Source organism: Hippopotamus amphibius, chromosome X (genome assembly GCF_030028045.1).
Source record: "Hippopotamus amphibius kiboko isolate mHipAmp2 chromosome X, mHipAmp2.hap2, whole genome shotgun sequence".
Classification (NCBI taxonomy): Eukaryota; Metazoa; Chordata; class Mammalia; order Artiodactyla; family Hippopotamidae; genus Hippopotamus; species Hippopotamus amphibius.
Genome location: NC_080203.1, coordinates 9,808,627 through 9,826,844, shown reverse-complemented (window position 1 = coordinate 9,826,844; position 18,218 = coordinate 9,808,627).

Sequence of the window (18,218 nt, the reverse complement as noted above, 5' to 3'; positions counted from 1 at the left end):
GCCACCAGCCATCTCAGTAGCATATAGAAAGACACTCATCACTCCTGACATCCCAAGAGTCTTAGAATCTCTTGTGTCAGGAACTGGGACTAAGATCAACTATTATAACAAATTGATGCTCCTATCACAACTCTCACTAAAGAAATTACAAGTGTTTTTAGGAGCTGTGTGCCAGGAACCAGGGACAAAAACAAAATATATATTTCTTATTGTATTACATCATCACAAATACCAAGATTGCTTCTTTATTTGTTGAAGCTACACGTTATGCCCCAAAATATGGTCGTAAGATCATGTGTTTGCATCACTTTGGAAATTAAAGCACACTGTTCTAGGCCCTTAACAACAGAAACTAAAAGATACGGATCACTACCCCTCCTCCCATGCAAGCTAGTGGGAAAAGCTAATGTGATTTGTGAAATTATAACACAAGGCACAATTAAACAAACACTACCATAGAAATATAAGGAAAATACTAGATACCATAATTACTGACTAGAGTTGAGAAACTGAATGAATGCCATCATTCTTTGCTGTTGTTGTTTTGTTAGGTTTTCCTATCTCTGAGGTTGGGGTTACCCAAAACAAAAGAGTTCCCTTTGTCTGTTGACAACCTTTTGGTATTTGAATGGTGGTGTATCTTCCATTGTGTCTAGGACAACAAAAGCCCAAGTGACAGCCCTGTTTCTGGGAAATAATAGTGAAAGGAATTTCTACTGTGAGCACCCAAAGCAAAACTCATGGAGGGGGAGCACAGTAGAGATTCTGGTTCAGCGCAACGAGTAGACTCAGACTGAATTTAAGTCCAGATTTCACCTCGTTAGCTAAATAATCTTGGGCAAGTTAATAAACCCTTCTGTGCCTCAGTTTTACCGTCTGTAAAATGGGTATAATAGTAGCGCTTATTAGAATTGAGTTAATTAATGTAAAGCAATTAGAGTAATATTTAGCACATAGTAAGCACTTGATAATCTCAGCCATTATCATTATTGATTTTAAAGAGTGGGATCATCATATTTTTAGTTGGTTTCTTTTTTCTTTTTTTTTTTTAGCCATGCCATGCAGCTTGCGGGATCTTAGTTCCCCGACCAGGTATTGAACCCACACTCCTGCAGTGGAAGCACAGAGTCTTAAGCACTGGACTGCCAGGGAAGTCACTGGGATCATCATATTTTAATTCATAACCTCTCAAATGTGACTATCCGGTCAAAAAAATACCTTAAGGAAGTACTTGCATAAATATGCAAATAAATAGATACAATAATGTTCAACAGAGTACTGTTTCTGATGGTAGGGAGAAAAGAAAACCTAGATGTATAACAGCAGGGAAGTGGCTAAATTAATTCTGGTTCATCCACACAATGAAATATAATGCAGCTATTAAAAGTGATAAAATGCATACAAATGTGTATGTTTTAAAACAAAACTATATTTACATTTATTTACATGGAAAGAGAAAAACATTACAGTTATACTCAGTGATCTCATTTTAATAAGATATGTGTGCATGAATGTGGAAAAGACATTCATTAATCATAGAGAATAAAGAATATCTGGAGGTATATATAACAAAATTTAACTGTAGTTTAGGTGGTAGGATCAATAGTCATTTTTTTCCTGCTTTTCTTCCTGCTTTTTGACTATTTGTATGTTATCAATTTTCTACAATAAAGTAAAACATGTATGATACTTTAAAAAAATCTTTCAGAAAGAAAAAAATGTTCTTGAGTTTTCCACTTAGATGATTTGTGGGAGGACAATGATACCATTTTTTGGTAGGGAATGTAAGAAACTTGTTTAGAATCAGTTAGCCAGTCAAAGGTTATATGAATTCGACTCCAATGAGAAGCTATGTCTATTTCAGCTCAATTGATGTATCTGAAGATATAGAATTCAACAAAATGTTTCTGTTTGTTTAATGTAACAGTTTGACTGAAAGTTTCCATATTGCTAAAACTTTTACTTACCTTTGGGTAGAATTCTTTTATTTTGATTCCTCTTGCAACTATCAGCCCTAAACCCAAGGAGGCACTGCTCCCCTTTTAGCTTCAAGTCAAGCTGTAGACGCACTCCTTCCTGTGAATCCTCTGAGGCCAGATCAGGCAGGTGGGATTTTCCGAAGGACCTCACCAAACGTAGGTGAGAATTCAAGGAATAGGGGTGGACAGGAAGTAAGCAGTGCCTGAATAACACAGGCAAGTTTTGCTTCCTCCCACGTTTGGTTTGCTTTCCTCTCCCTCAGGTCCATTCTCCCCATCTCCCAGCCCATTTCAAGGCGGAGGGTTCAGACCCACCACCACATAGCTGCCTCCTAAACACCTGGACACCCTCATGGGCCAGCCTCTGCTGTGGGCTGTGGGGGATGCTAGCTACATGTGGTCATGCAAACTTAAATTTCAATTAATTCAATGTAAATAGAAATTAAAATTCAATTCCTCAGTTTCACTAGGCTTATGTCAAGGACTCAATAGTCCATTATGGTCCACAGCATAGAACCTATCTATCATCACAGAAAATTTTATTGGCCAGCGCCCCTCTACAGTCGACCAAGAGTTTGTCCCTACCCTCAAGCATACAAAAACCCTCCGACAATTCTGGTTTCTGTTATGAAGCTTGGATTTTTCCTCCAGATAATTTGATCAGTGCCGGGAATTACTTCTCCCTTCAGGTGAGACACCCCTCCCTGTGTCCGTACTCTTGCCTCAACTTGGCACTGATTCATTTTCTATCCCTTCACCATAGAGAAGCTGTAACTGTCACTCAACTGAAGTTATCACTTCAAGAATAAGGCTGTTATCTCACAGAAGGTTCTGTTTAGGGCTGAATTCCTCCCTTCCAGTCGAATTGTACAAACTGAAGGCTCTTGTCATTCCAGCAGTACTGGAAAAAATTAGCTTAGGTGTCCAGTCAGAAGTAAGTCATCCTGATATTTTGCATTATTTTTCAAAATAAGTCTTGCTGCACACCTCTTATCCTGCTATGATTGTGCCATCATCACTGCCTTGATCCTAGAACTTTCTCTGATCCTTCCTCAGATTTTGCATAATATGGAGATTTCACAGTAAGCCGATCTCCTGGGTAATTGGAACTCTTCTGCGGCTTGTGAGGCTGTAGCTACTGAAAGGAACTTCTTTCTGGCCTTTTGCTTTAGTCCTCACCAAATTCATAAGCATGAATTATTCCACAGAGTGTCACTGTGGGGAGAATATTTTCCTTCACATACAGAGAAGTTTCTTTAATGACTCAGCCTTTCTCGAGGTTTTTTCACCTCCCACATACCTGGGGTGCTCATTAAAAACTATCGGATCTAGACTGATTTCTTACACTCTTAAAGCGACCCCACTGAGTGACAGATCTGAATGCTTTAGTGCCATGGTTTTCACACTTTTTGAGCATGACCCTCTAGTGACCCAGCATGCGTGCTTGCACACACACCACAACAAAGTGCCAAACTAATATTTGCCCTCACTTCATGTGACCCACTCAAAAGTACCCTATTTATTTTGTTCCATTAGTTATTTTTAATTTTTTATTTCATCACTGAATAATGGATTACAAACTGACATCATATGTTGGTGTGACCTGTTATGATTGTCAGACAAGAGAAATCTCATTTAATGTAGCCTATGTAAAGGGAGTAGGTTTTGGAAGGCTGAGAAGTGTTCATAAAAATGAACGAGGAAATGAACAACCAAGCTTCCAGAAGGCGATAACCAAAATGCTCTGGAGCTGGAAGCAGGGGCTGGACCACTGTCAGAACCTGGCATGTTCTTCTCTCTCTCTCTCTGTCTCTGTCTCTGTCTTTCTCAGCTCTCTTCTCTCTTCTTCCCTCTCTCCTCTGATTGGACTACTTGGGACATGCGCCCTCTCCCCAAACTGACAACTGCTCCTTGTGGCTGGCTTAGTAAGGTCACGTAAGGATACGGAAGCACTCATCTGAACCACGGGCAGGACTCAGGGTGCAAGAAGAAGTAGTTTCTCTGAGGAAGAGGTGATAGCAGAGACATCACAATTAAGAGAATCACTGGAAGCCAGATAGTCATGTCAACACAGGAAAAATGTATCTTACCCCTTGACTGCCTAGCATATACACACCTTCTTTCTATAACATGCTTTTAAAAATACCCCCTTCCCAGTATCATCAGCACAGAGAATCATGCAATTTTCCCATATGCAACCATAAACGTGCCTTGGCCTACCCGACATGAGACAACCCAGGGTTGGTTAGACATAGTCACAATGTCATCTAGTCTAGGATCTCAAAATGACATCTGTTCCTCTGGACCAAGTTCAAATGTGGTTCCTTATGGTCATATACTCTATGACTCAATGACAAATTTAAGCACTCACAAGATAACCTATATATAATAGTGAAATAAAACCAGAATAAAATATCAATAAAAACTCCCATTTAATAGCAGGACAAGGAAAAAGTACCACACACGGTTACACTTACTTTACCCTGATGGGCAGTGATAGCAAATTAAGTTGAAGACATTCCTTTGTTGACTAATTTTTTGACAGGAGGGGGAGTTATTTGATCAGGCAACCTCATGGTTCTTGGTTCTGCTCCCGTTTTCCAAGTCCTCCGAGGCTATTCCTAATAACAGAATTAGGGCTAATTCTAGATCACATGTTTTTTTAAGGTTTGGTCCATTTCTCCCTCCTTGATCATAGACTATGACTAGGAGGTGTTTGATGTAAGAAAATACATTTGACCCTTGAACAACACAGTTTAGGGACACCGACCCTCCCCGCAGTCAAAAATTCACATGCAACTTACAGTCGCCCTCCTTATCCATCCGAAGCTTCTGCGTGTGTGGATTCAACTAATGGCAGAGTGTGTTGTACTCTAGGATTTACTAATGAAAAAATCTGCCTATTAGTCTGGCACAGTTCAAACTTACATTGTTCAAGGGTCAACGGTAGTACATTCCATTTACACTGTGTGTTTAGGGGCAAAGGAGAATTCGTCCAAAGGAAGGAGGACACCACAGCCTGTGGATGGTGGTGAGCCAGGCTGTGACCCCATTTTACCTCCACTACTATTATGAATGAAGTCCAGTGAACAAACATTTATTGAATGCCTGCTGCGTCTGATTCCTCCTCTTGGGGACTGGATTAAGCCAATATGAGTGGATGCCAGCCATGGGAGCCAACTCTGAAGAGGATTGTGGCATTTGGTGGCCTTATCAAGAAATGTAGTTACTAAGGGCAGCCAGCAAAGACTGGGCAGACCACAGGGCAATTTCAGCACTACCATATGAGTTTCAAAGCTGGAGAAGAAACTGTACATCTAAGAGGGTGTATGCAGGGTCCAAAATGAGAACTCATGCAAGAAATAAGAACCTGGGGAAAAGGAGGGACAAGTCAGGAAACAGAGTGACATCAAGGAAAAGGGGTCAAGGACCTTAGCCACAAATAGGGCTCAGGGGTTTGGAGCGCTCCCTTTGCTGTGTGCTGGCTGTACAGGGATGAATCAGAGTCATGAGTAGACAATGGATCAACATAAAATCCAGTTTTACAAACTACACTAGTGCCAAGGTTCTGGCAGAAAATAGAGCAGTATCCTCCCTTTTGGGAATTTTTGCCACTTACCCTGTGAAATGAGCGAGAACACAGTTCCTTGGGGCACAAAGTGGTATGATGTAGTCAAAAGAATCAGAATCTAGAAATCAGAAAAACTTATTTTTTAATTGATTAATTCAACAGATATTTATTGAGTACCTTTTATATTTATTTATACTGTCCCAGGGGCTGGTGATACAGCCATGAACAAGACAAGGCTCCTGCCCTCCCAGCTTAGATGCTAGGTGAGCAAGTGATGCATGTAGTTACCTGCCCGGGATCTCTTTAGTCAGCACAAGAAGTCAACTGAAGAAGGATTCTCTTTAGTCAGCACCCCAGCTTGTCCCAAGGTGCTCACAGCCTAATGGAGTCCTCCTACTTAACAGACAGCTCAACTTGGTGTGCTAACGGGCACCATGGATTTATGTATAGCCTACTGATGGAGATAAAAGAGCAGGGACAGATTTCATTCTCCTCAGCACCAGGATCTATGTCTGGAGGTAAGCAGTTGGGTGTAGTTTGGGAGCTAGATTCTAAATTCCTTGAGAGCAGGGACTTTGGTTCATATATGTTCTTAGAAAATTATTCAGCACTTAGTAAACACTCAAAATTTTATTGAATGGGTAAATTAATTGATGGAGATAAGCTAATTGTGGCATCTTTTTGCACTATATTTATAGTGAGATAGCCCACTAGTGAAAAAGGGAAAAGTTTAGTCAAGCAGGCATTTGATGGAATAGGGCTGTGAGTGGAGGGGATTAAGGCCTTTATAGCCACACTCTGGTAAACAAATTGCATTTTTATCTATTTTCAACAAATTGATTTATTCTTTGATGAGACCAAAAAAATACCAGTTTTAGCATCTCGAGTTGGCTTCATAATACCAAAAAATTATGTGTGTGTGTGTGTGTGTGTGTGTGTGTGTTTTAGAGGCCTTTATGAAACGGGCCAAAAGCATCAGAGAACCTGTCTCTCAGCAGTGACAGCTCCAAATGATTCGTTTGCGTTCTCTTCAATCATTGCTGACACATCATCTAATTAATCTTCTTCATTTTTTCTTTCCTACTCTTGAAGTGGATTGCGATGGTATTTTTAACGTTGTTAAAGCCAGAGTGTTAGCAACGTGCTGTTTCCCAGGAACAACCCAGAGTAGCCATTTGATAGCTATGGAGTCTCTCTACTGTCCCTGTTTAATTATTTGGGTATTTTGGAAAAACAAAAAACTTAAATCTAAAACACACATTTATTTGGATCTTGTTTTGTATGTGACTTTTTAAAATACTATTACCATGTTTATTGTTGTATATGTTAGTAGAAGTGATGAGTTAGTTTTGATCATAGGCTGTCCTAGATCTGTCAGTCTCTACCCAGACCTAGACCCAGAGATTGCCCAACTTTGTAAAATCAGGACTAGGAGCCTAGCCTGACAATGTATTAGAATGATTCCCCTACCAAGAGAACATTGTCGTATACTGTTGTGTGACACACCAAAGCCCTAGAACCCGAGGATGCAGGAATAGCCGTGTGCATATTCCTTGGAAAGGGGGTGGCCCTCATGACTGCCCCTCTCCTTTGCCAGGATGTTGGGAGACAGGTTCCTTATCTATTGCACAGGCTCTGATACACAAGGCTACCTAGCCCTGCTTCTTGTCTCATCCCTGTTAGCTAGCTCTGTGGCTAGAGGCTGTGCCTCATTCTCTCCATTCCTTCCTTATTGTCAACTTTCCCTACGGGAGGCTCTCCTGCCACTGCAGTTTTTGTTCCCAGTCTTGAAACTTTATTCCCAATGTTTTCCTCTGGGGCTTCAACTCCCTTGGCTTCTGACCTCTGCTTAGAATTCTACTCAAGTTTAATATTCTCGGGAATCATTTTGTTAAGAATGTCTGGCCTCTGACTCCTGAGGGAAAGGAAGACTGCCGATTCCACCAGGAGAGGGCGCTCTCCTGCTTCTTCCCCTGGGTCTACGCCCATCCCACTCCTCTGCTCCACCCTGCTCTGAGCATTTTATGTGGCCAGTATTGAGTCATTGTTTATAATAACTTCTTTTTAGGAATCATATCTGACTTGTTCACCATATCATCTTTTTCTTTCAATTGATATTAGGTAAATATGGTTGTCTTTATTATCACCATTTTGTAAATGAGGAAAATGAAAGTCTGAGGCAGAAATAATATGATCTAACAATATGCAATAAGTTGGTGATAAGTCAGACTTTCCTTTCTCCTACATTTCTTCCTTCGACCCATTGCATCAGATGCTGATGTTTCTATTTTTTACTTAGACTATCCATTAACAGTCAAATGTGTATTAAGCTTTTTAAAAATTATTGACATAACATTGGCTTATAACATTATGTAAGTTCCATGCGTACAACATTATGTTTCTACTTCTGTGCCCACATGGATGGACTCTGAGGGTATTATGCTAAGTGAAATTAGTCATACGGAGAAAGACAAATACCATATGATTTCACCCATTAGTGGAATGTTTAAAGTTTATTTTGACTTTTAAAACCACAGAAAAAACCCCTTATTTATTTTAAAAATATACTTTTAAGCAAATGTTTATTTAAAACGTATTTCCAATTATGTGATATGATGTCTAAGTTACTACTGTTTCCAGGGTTTTTTTTTTCTACCTGTGTAGTAAAGCTAGAGCCTAGTGCCTTTAAGAAAACTCTTACTGTTGCTTGTCTGCTCCAGCTCATGAGAAGAGTGAGAGAAAGCTCTAGTATACAAAATAACTGAATGGAACCTTCTAAAATGAGGAGAGAGAACAAGATCAGAATAGGAATGTGGGACGATGATTCTGACTTCTTACTGGGCAAAATAGAATCCTAATAATGAAATTCGATGTCTTCAGTACATAAACTTTGTGAATTTGATATGAAACATAGTTCTTAACCTCCAAGAAAGTATATTGGAGTAGAAAAGTAATACATTCAGAAATTCAGTATTCATCATTTCAGTAAATATTCATTAAGCACCTTCTGTATGGCAGGCATTGTTCTAGATGGAGTGGGGGGTGCAGGGGACACAGCAGTAAAAAAACCAGACAAAATTCCCACTTTTGTGGAACTTATATTTTAGTTGAGACAAACAATAAACAAAAAGAAAATTATATTTCAAGTAGGTAATGTGTTAATAAGGAAAGGAAAGTAAGCAGGAGGAATTATAGTGACATGAGGTATAGTATTTTATTTAGGGCACTCAGATGAGACATCAATGATTAAGTAAAATTTGATGAGAAAGTTGAATGAAGCGAGGAAATAATACATGAAGATTTGGGAGGCGTGGTTTGCAGAATAATGACCCCCAGAGATGTCCACGTCCCAATTCTGAGAACCTGTGAATATGGTATCTCACTTGGCAAAAAGAACTTTGCAGATGTGATTAAGAATCTTGAGATAAGGAGATTATTCTAGGTTATCCAGGTGAACCCAATGTAATGAAAATTGTCCTTGTAAGTGAAACAGGGAGACAGATCTGCGGGTCAGAGAGTGATTGAAGATGTGAGGCTGCTGGCTTTGAAGATGGAGGAAGAGGCCGCAGTGAGCAGGGAGCTCATCATAAAAGATATGGTCAGAAACGAACACTAGCCAGATCAAGTAGCATCGCCTTAGATAATGGTAAGGCTCTTGTATTTAATTCTGGATGACAAGGAAAACCCTTGGAAGATTTGGGCTGGAATGATCAGAGTTGGTTGATTGAAGTTAGCATTCTCGCTGACTGTAGAAAAACAGGAGTGTATTCAGCAGGTAGAATGTCAGATATGAGGATAATATGAGTAAGAGAGTGGTTGCATGCAGTTCATGGAAGGTTTGGAGATAGACTAGTTTACATGGTGACATACTGTAGAGGCCAGGGTGGGGGAGCCTTCAATATGAAGATAAGAAATCTGGGCTATTCATTAGTAAATGAGGGGATGCTGACTATAAGGGAGGGGAGTAGAAAGAAATATGATGGTTTTTTTTTATTTTAAGAATTTTATTGAGATACAGTTAACAGACAATAAACAGCATATATTTAGAGTGTACAATTTGGTATCCCAATCTCCCAGTTCATTCCCCCCGAACCCTCCCCACTTTCCCCACTTGGTGTCCATAGGTTTGTTCTCTACATCTGTGTCTCTATTTCTGCCTTGCATTTCCTCTTTCATAGTTGTTAGCATTTGCCTTATGTATTGAGGGGCTCCTATATTGGGTGCATATATATTTATAATTGTTATCTCCTCTTCTTGGATGGATCCCTTGATCTTTATGTAATGTCCTTTCTTGTCTCTTGTAACATTTTTTATTTTAAAGTCTATTTTATCTGATACAACTATTGCTACTCCAGCTTTCTTTTGATTTTCATTTGCATGGAATATCTTTTTGCATCCCCTCACTTTCAGTCTGTATGTGTCCCTAGGTCTGAAGTGGGTCTCTTGGAGACAGCATATATATGGGTCTTGTTTTTGTATCCATTCAGCCAGTCTGTGTCTTGTGGTTGGGGCATTTAGTCCATTTACATTCAAGGTGATTATCGATATGTATGCCCCTATTACCATTTTCTTAATTGTTTTGTTTTTATTTTTGTAGGTCCTTTTCTTCTCTTATGTTTCCCGCTTAGAGAAGTTCCTTTAGCATTTGTTGTAGGGCTGGTTTGGTGGTGCTGAATTCTCTTAGCTGTTGCTTGTCTGTAAAGCTTTTGATTTCTCCATGGAATCTGAATGAGATCCTTGCTGGGTAGAGTATTCTTGGTTGTAGGTTCTTCCCTGTCATCACTTGAAATATATCCTGCCACTCCCTTCTGGCTTGCAGAGTTTCTGCTGAGAAATCAGCTGTTACCCTTATGGGAGTTCCCTTGTATGTTATTTGTCGTTTTTCCCTTGTTGCTTTTAATAACTTTTCTGTCTTTCATTTTTGTCAGTTTGACTGCTATATGTCTTGGCGTGTTTCTCCTTGGGTTTATTCTGCCTGGGACTCTCTGTGCTTTCTGCACTTAGGTAGCTATTTCCTTTCCCATGTTAGGGAAGTTTTCAACTAGAATCTCTTCCAGTATTTTCTCAGGTCCTTTCTCTCTCTCTTCTCCTTCTGGGACCCCTATAATGCGAATGTTGGTGCGTTTAACATTGTCCCAGAGGTCTTTTAGGCTGTCTTCAGTTCTTTTCATTCTTTTTTCTTTATTCTTTTCCACATCAATGATTATCACCATTCTGTCTTCCAGGTCACTTATTCACCCTTCTGCCTCAGTTCATCTGCTGTTGGTTCCTTCTAGTGTATTTTTCATTTCAGTTATTGTGTTGCATATCTCTGTTTGTTTGCTCTTTAATTCTTCTAGGTCTTTGGTAAACTTTTCGATCTTTGCATCCAGTCTTTTTTCAAAGTCCTGGATCATCTTCACCATCATTATTGGGAATTCTTTTTCTGGAAGGGTGCCTATCTCCTCTTCATTTAGTTGTTTTTCTGGGGTTTTATCCTGTCCCTTCATCTGGTACAAAGTCCTCTGCTTTTTCATTTTCTCTATTTTTCTTTGGCTGTGATTTACAGTTCCACAAGACAAAATACTGCTGATACTGCTTGATACTGCTGTCTGCCCTCTTGTGGAGGAAGCTATCTAGGAGGCTCGTGCATGCTTCCTGATGGGAGGGACTGATGGTGGGTAGGGCTGGGTGGGCAGAGCTCAATAAGACTTTAATCTGCTTGTCTGCCAATGGGTGGGGTTGTGTTCTCACTCTGGTGGTTGTTTGGCCTGAGGCTACCTAGCACTGGAGCCCACAGGCTCTTTGGTGGGGCTAATGGTGGGCTCTGGGAGGGCTCACACCAATGAGCACTTCCCAGAATCCCTGCTGCCAGTGCCCCATCTCCTCGGTGAGCCACAGCTGCCCCCCACCTCTGCAGGCAACCCTCCAATACCAGCAGGTAGGTCTGGTTCAGTCTCCTATGGGGTTACTGCTCCTTCCCCCTGGGTCCTGGTGAGCACACTTTTTTGTGTGCCCTCCAAGAGTGGAGTCTCTGTTTCCCCCAGTCCTGTGGAGGTCCTGCTATCAAATCCCACTGGCTTTCAGAGTCTGATTCTCTGGGGATTCCTCCTCCTGTTGCTGGACCACCAGGTTGGGAAGCCTGATGTGGGGCTCAGCACCCTCACTTCAGTGGGTGGACTTCTGCAGTATAACTGTTCTCCAATTTGCGAGTCACCCACCCAGCATTTATGGGATTTGATTGTAATGCGATTGTGCCCCTCCTACCGTCTCATTGCAGCTTCTCCTCTGTCTCTGGATATGGGGTGTCTTTTTTGGTGAGTTCCAGTGTCTTTCTGTTGATGATTGTTCAGCAGTTAGTTGTAATTCCGGTACTCTTGCAAGAGGGAGTGAGTGCACGTCCTCCTACTCTGCCATCTTGATCCTCAATAAAATGAGTTTTAAGGAAGATTTAGCTGGTATATTATGAATTTAATTTATATGAGACTGGATTCAGGGACGCAGTTAAGGAAGCTGTGACCGTACTGCATATAAAATTGAGTGCAGAGTTAAGGTTATTTTCTAGATAATTTGAGGAAAAAACACAATGCTGTTAATTCTAAAAAATAGATTGAATGCCTGTACTGATGGCCTTCTTCCACTTTACCTGTGCACATCAAGGCAACCAAAAGAACAAGTTTTTTTTTCTTTTAGAATGAAACTTAGAAACTCTAGTTTCTAATGAGAAACCCTCAAATTATCACTGGTCATACATTTAAGTTCAAAGTACCTTCAGTATTGCTTAATATAGTCCATTTTGGAAATAATAATTGCTAATGTTGTACATGAAAATATTTGTTTTATACTGCTATGTAAAATGGCTTTTCTAGGGTATCTCCCATTTATAATAGAAAATATCAAAATTGATGGTGAATGTGAAACATATCAATACTTATTCTACTTGCATTATAAATTAAAAATTTATTTAATTGACCCTTGAACAACATGGGCTTGAACTGTGTGGGTCCACTTACACTCGGATTTTTTTTTTTTTGATAGTAAATAAGTACTACACGATCCACAGTTAAGGATACAGAAGTATTGGACACAGAGGGCCAACTATAAGTTATACATTGATTTCTGACAGTGCAGAGGGTCTATGGCCCTAAACCCCATGTTGTTCAAGGATCAACTGAATATCATATATTGTACACCTATGGGAAAATGAATGCTTACCTAAACCTCACACCTTATACAAAAATTAACTCAAAATGGATCATGGTCTTAAATGGAAAATGTAAAACTATAAAACTTTTAGATGACAACATAGGAGACCCAGGACTTCAGAACCTAGGACTATGCAAAAAGTTCTTAGACTTGAAACCAGGAGTATGATGCAGAAAAAGAAAGATTGATAAATTGCACCTCATCAAAATTTAAAATTTTCCTTTGTGAAATACTGTTAAGATAATGAAAAGACAAGCTAGCAGGTGGGAGAAAATATTTGTAAGCCATATATCTGACAAGAAGCTAGTGCTAGACCACATAAAGATTTTTCAAAACTCAACAGAAGAAAAACAAGCAATCTAATTTTAAAGTGGGCAAAAAATATGAAAGAATATTTCACCAAAGAGGATGTATAAGTGGCACATAAGCACATTAAAAGAGATTCAACATCTTTAGTCATTTAGGGAAATGCAAATTAAAACCACAATGAAATATCATTATACACCTGTCAGAAAGGCTAAAATAAAGAAAGTGACAACACCAAATGTTGGTGAGGATGTGGAGAAACTGGATCACTCATACATTGCTGGTGGGAATGTCAAGTAGTATTCTGGAAAACAGGTTTCAGTTTTCTTTAAATACTAAACATACAACCACCATATAACCCAGCAACTGCAGTCCTGGGCATTTATCCATGAAAAATGAAGACTTATGTTCACACAAAAACCTGTACACAAATGTTTGTAACAGCTTTCTAAAAAAAAAAACATCCAGGAACTGGAAACAACCCAAATATCCTTTGACAGGTTAATGGATAAACAAACTGTGGTACATGCTCAAATATCTTACATCTTGAAAAAATAATAACCAAACCTCCCTTGACCCCACTTTGCCTGCTTTCCAGCTACTGTCTCATCTCTCTGCCACTGTTCACAGAATAACTTGTCTAAAATGCTGTCTGTACTCTTTGTCACCACTTCATCACCTGCTCTTCTTTCTTCAACTCTTCAAATCCTGCCTACAACTCCTACCATTCCCCTGAAGCTATACTGATCACAGTCACCCATGTCCTCAATTCTGCAATGGCAGTGACCACTCTTCTGTCCTAATGTCGCTATTAATATCCTAGAACCTATAAGAGTACCTGACTCATCGCACGGACTCAGTAAATATTTAAGAAATAAATGAAAGAGTATATTACAAACACAGCTTTTAAGTGGAAATCCTTTAAAAAAAATAAGAGATTAGCTGGTCCTTAAACATGTCCTTCATTTAGAGCCGTGAGTAGGTAACGAAAGTGGAATTATATTTGTATGGAGTTCTTAAGTATCATATCCACTATCATATGTTTAATGAATTCAGTTAGTATTACTTCAATATGTCAAATTAGAAGCTTTAAATAGCATTAGGGAATGGAATCCTCCCTTACAATTTTATTAGAAAGGCTGTGTTCAACCAAAGCCCTTGTATTTGAACTTTAATTGGATTTAGAGTGATCATTTGGGGGCTTGTTTATTAGTTGGTCAAAAGTACAGATTTTATGGTTATTTTGTTTCCCATTGCAACCAAGAATATCAATCATTGAGCGTAGTGATGAAAGTAAAAGAATTAAAAAGGTAATGATCATGGCTTTAAAAGTAAATAAGAAAAGTATACATAACAAATTAATCAAAACATAGTAACATGAAAGCAGTACTAAATCCATCAGCAAGGAGCATGGGGGTCAAAAAGGGAGAGAATTATTATATGTCAGAAATTAGAAAAAGAGAAACGAATACTATAACTACTTAATCATTCACCACCATCTGAAAAATCATTTTTCAGATTAAGAAAAACAACTCTTGACGCATTCATAGTTTTACTTACTGAATGAAATATTTTTAAAGAGCATTGAATCCTTTTTTGTCTGGCAATCTCTTTGTTGTCCACACTCACAAACAACATATTTTACTTTTTGAAGCCTTCTAAGCCTGTCTTTCCACTCATGACACCCAGTCAGGAATGCTGGAGAAGGAATTTCATAGCCCAGAGTTAGCTGGAATTTTTAAGATTTAAAATATTATGTTGATTCAATTTGATTCTGATGACCTTTCAAATAAGAGCATTGATAATCCCTGATGGTTGACCAGTTGAATAGACAACATAGTGCAATAGCAACTGTATAGCTGAATTTAGTCTGAGGTTGGACACACTCTTCAGCCTCAGTTTTCTAATCTGTAAAGTGAGGTGGTTGGCTTTTGTTATATTTCTAAAATAACTTCTGCCTCTAAAATTCGATGATGCAATGACTAGGTTCCAATTACCAATAGTAGTATATAAAAATGCCCTGGAATCTAGTGATGGCTTGGGACAGAACCTTTATTAAATTGTTAATATTTTCTTTTCTTTTCCTATTAAATTTGTACAGACTCAAGAGTAAGCATAGAAATCCCTTCAAAGTAGACTTATCTATAGATTTTAAGGACAACATTTGTAACTCAGAAAACCAGGAACTCCATGAAGAGGAACATTTGAGTTCAGTAATCCTGAATTTACCACAGGAGCTTTGAAATTCTTTTCTGCTATATTATTATTTTATTCTACAATAACTGAAATTTAAAGTTTAAAAACTGGGAAAGAGTAAACTATACAAGTGATGTAGAGAGATGTAGCAATGAGCTGTTGAAATATTCATTTCATAGTTTTGTTTGTTGTCATTATTTATTCCTGTTTTGTTACATGGTATAGAGTAGCTATCAGCACTAAGTTTGTTGCCAAGACAATCTTGGTAGTTTCAGAAAAGAGATGAGTCCCCCTACTGTCCTCGGCTCTACTTTTCTTAAGAATTAATAAACGTGGCTATCTGTTCCAATGCCCACATTTTCTCTCTCATTCTTTATTGTAATGGAATTTCTAGCCAACCCTATACTTTGCCCTTCCATTTACTTTATCCCTCTTGCTTCTCTGTTAGACGAGGTTAAAATAAAATCCATCAGCTTGAGTCATTCAAATTGAGCTGCGAGAACAGCTCAGTGGAAAGCAAAATGAGAAAACCACCCCATACCCATCCACCCTTTCTCAGCGTTTACTTGTGTAATTTCAGGTGTTCCTCGAAGTGAGCCCTGTGGTTTCAATAAGGAAAAAACTGACATTTAAAAAATAATGGTATTGCTTTTTCTAGTTGAAAAAGCAAAAAGTTTTGATATGGAGAATTTAGAAAATACATCAACCAATATAAGGAAATGGAAAAAAATATTCCAACCACAGAGAGATCCCATTATTTTATATAATTCCTTGAATTTTTTTCCCTCTTCATGGGATCATACTGTGAATAAAATTTTGCATACATTTTTGACATTTAAGATTATATCTTAAGACTGTCAGTTGTTATTAAGTATTCTTCAAAAACGATTATATTGGCACAGCATATCATTCCCTTGTATGGACATACAAAAACTCACAGTTAACCAACCAAAAAAGAGCTGATTGAAATGAATTCTTAAAGCTGTCTTTCTCTTCTTTCCACCATTCTTGATGGTAATGAAGCAGTCAGTGTAGTTTGAGTTGTGTCATTTCTCCTGTATGGGCCATAATGACAAGAATCCCATTATCATCTGTCCCTAGTAGCAGAGGTGAAAATCACACTGTCCTCTTAACCCTTTCTCAAATGTTTCTGTCACTTGCTATATCTTCAGGCCCTTTCCTATGTGTGGTATGGAATCATTTAATAATCAGTGGAGAGGAAGTGGCGGGGCTTGATGCCACTTGATGTTGACATCTCCATCCCCACTTCCAGACCACAAGGCAGACAACAGAGGTCATGCTAACAAAGTAACTGAGCCACAGCTGCAGCAGCATCATGCTTGGAGCAGGCAGCACATCAGGAATGCTGTTTGCCTGTCTCTCTGGATTCCCCAGAGAATACACGTTTGGAAAATGGGGTGATCTCAAGCTCTACTCTTCAATCAATCAGTCCTCAGGATCTAACATCACAACCATCAGAGAAAATCTGACATCTGTTGCAAGGAAAGTTATGGAGAGTACCAAGGAGTAATACTAGCTCATTTGATAGCACATTACATATTGTTCTACTTTTAATGGAATGTGAATTTCCTTTTTTTGTTCCCAGAGGGAAGTAGTAACACCTAAATCTCACCTTTACCATATTATCACCAGGACAGAACCCCTTAAGAGTAGTCTCACTTAGACTCTGGTTGCTCTGGCTTCCTCCTTCAGTAAATATAGCCTTGCCTGTGTTTCATCAAAGACTCTGTAGCACTCATAGCAGCTTCAAAATTGAGTTTAACCCAACTTTAAGTCTTTCATGTGTCCTACTTTTCCAGATATCTAAAGACATAACAAGGTACCAACCCAATACCTACAAAATTGAAAAAAAAAAATTGAACCAAATTTTCAACTGCTTCAACTGCTTATAATATTTTCTCCAGCTTCACTGAACTATAGTTGACAAATAAACTTGTAATATATTTAAAGTGTACAGCATGATGATTTGATATACATATCTGTCAGGAAATGATTCCCACAGTCAGGTTAAATAAAATGACCATCACCTCACATGGGTACTTTTTTTTTTCTTTTTGCTGAGAATGCTTAAGATATATTCTCTTAGCAAATTTCAGGTATATAATACAGTATTTTTAACTATAGTCACCTGCTGTACAGTAGATCCTCAGAACTCATTCATCTTATAATTTTTCCATAATGGCTGTATCACTTACATTTTCACCAACAGTGTACAAGGAGTTCCCACTTCTCCACATCCTCATCACATTTGTTATCGCTTGTCTTTTTGACAGTAGACATCCTAATAGGTGTAAGGATGTGCCTTTTTTTTTTTTAATTTTTATTTATTTTATTTATTTATTTTTTTTGGGGGGTACACCAGGTTCAATCATCTGTTTTTATACACATATCCCCATATTCCCTCCCTTCCTTGACCCCCCCCTTCGAGTCCCCCCCACCCTCCCCGCCCCAGTCCTCTAAGGCATCTTCCATCCTCGAGTTGGACTCCCTTTGTTATACAACAACTTCCCACTGACTATTTTACAGTTGGTAGTATATATATGTCTGTGCTACTCTCTCGCTTCGTCTCAGTTTCCCCTTCACCCCCCGCCCCCTCCCATACCTCGAGTTCTCCAGTCCATTCTCTGTATCTGCATCCTTGTTCTTGTCACTGAGTTCATCAGTACCATTTTTAGATTCCATATATGTGAGTTAGCATACAATATTTGTCCAAAGGATGTGCCTTTGATTTACATTTCTCTGATAATTAGTGATTTTGAGCTCCTTTTCACATAACTGTTAGAGACTTATATATATGCTTTGGAAAAATGTCCATTCAAGTCCTTTGCCCATTTTTAATGGGGTTATTTGGTTTATTGTTTGTTTGCTTTGCCATGGAGTTGTAAGAGTTCCTTGTAAGTTTTGTTTTTTTTTTAATTTTTTTTCTTTTCTTTTGTCCAAAATTCAAATATTTCTATAAT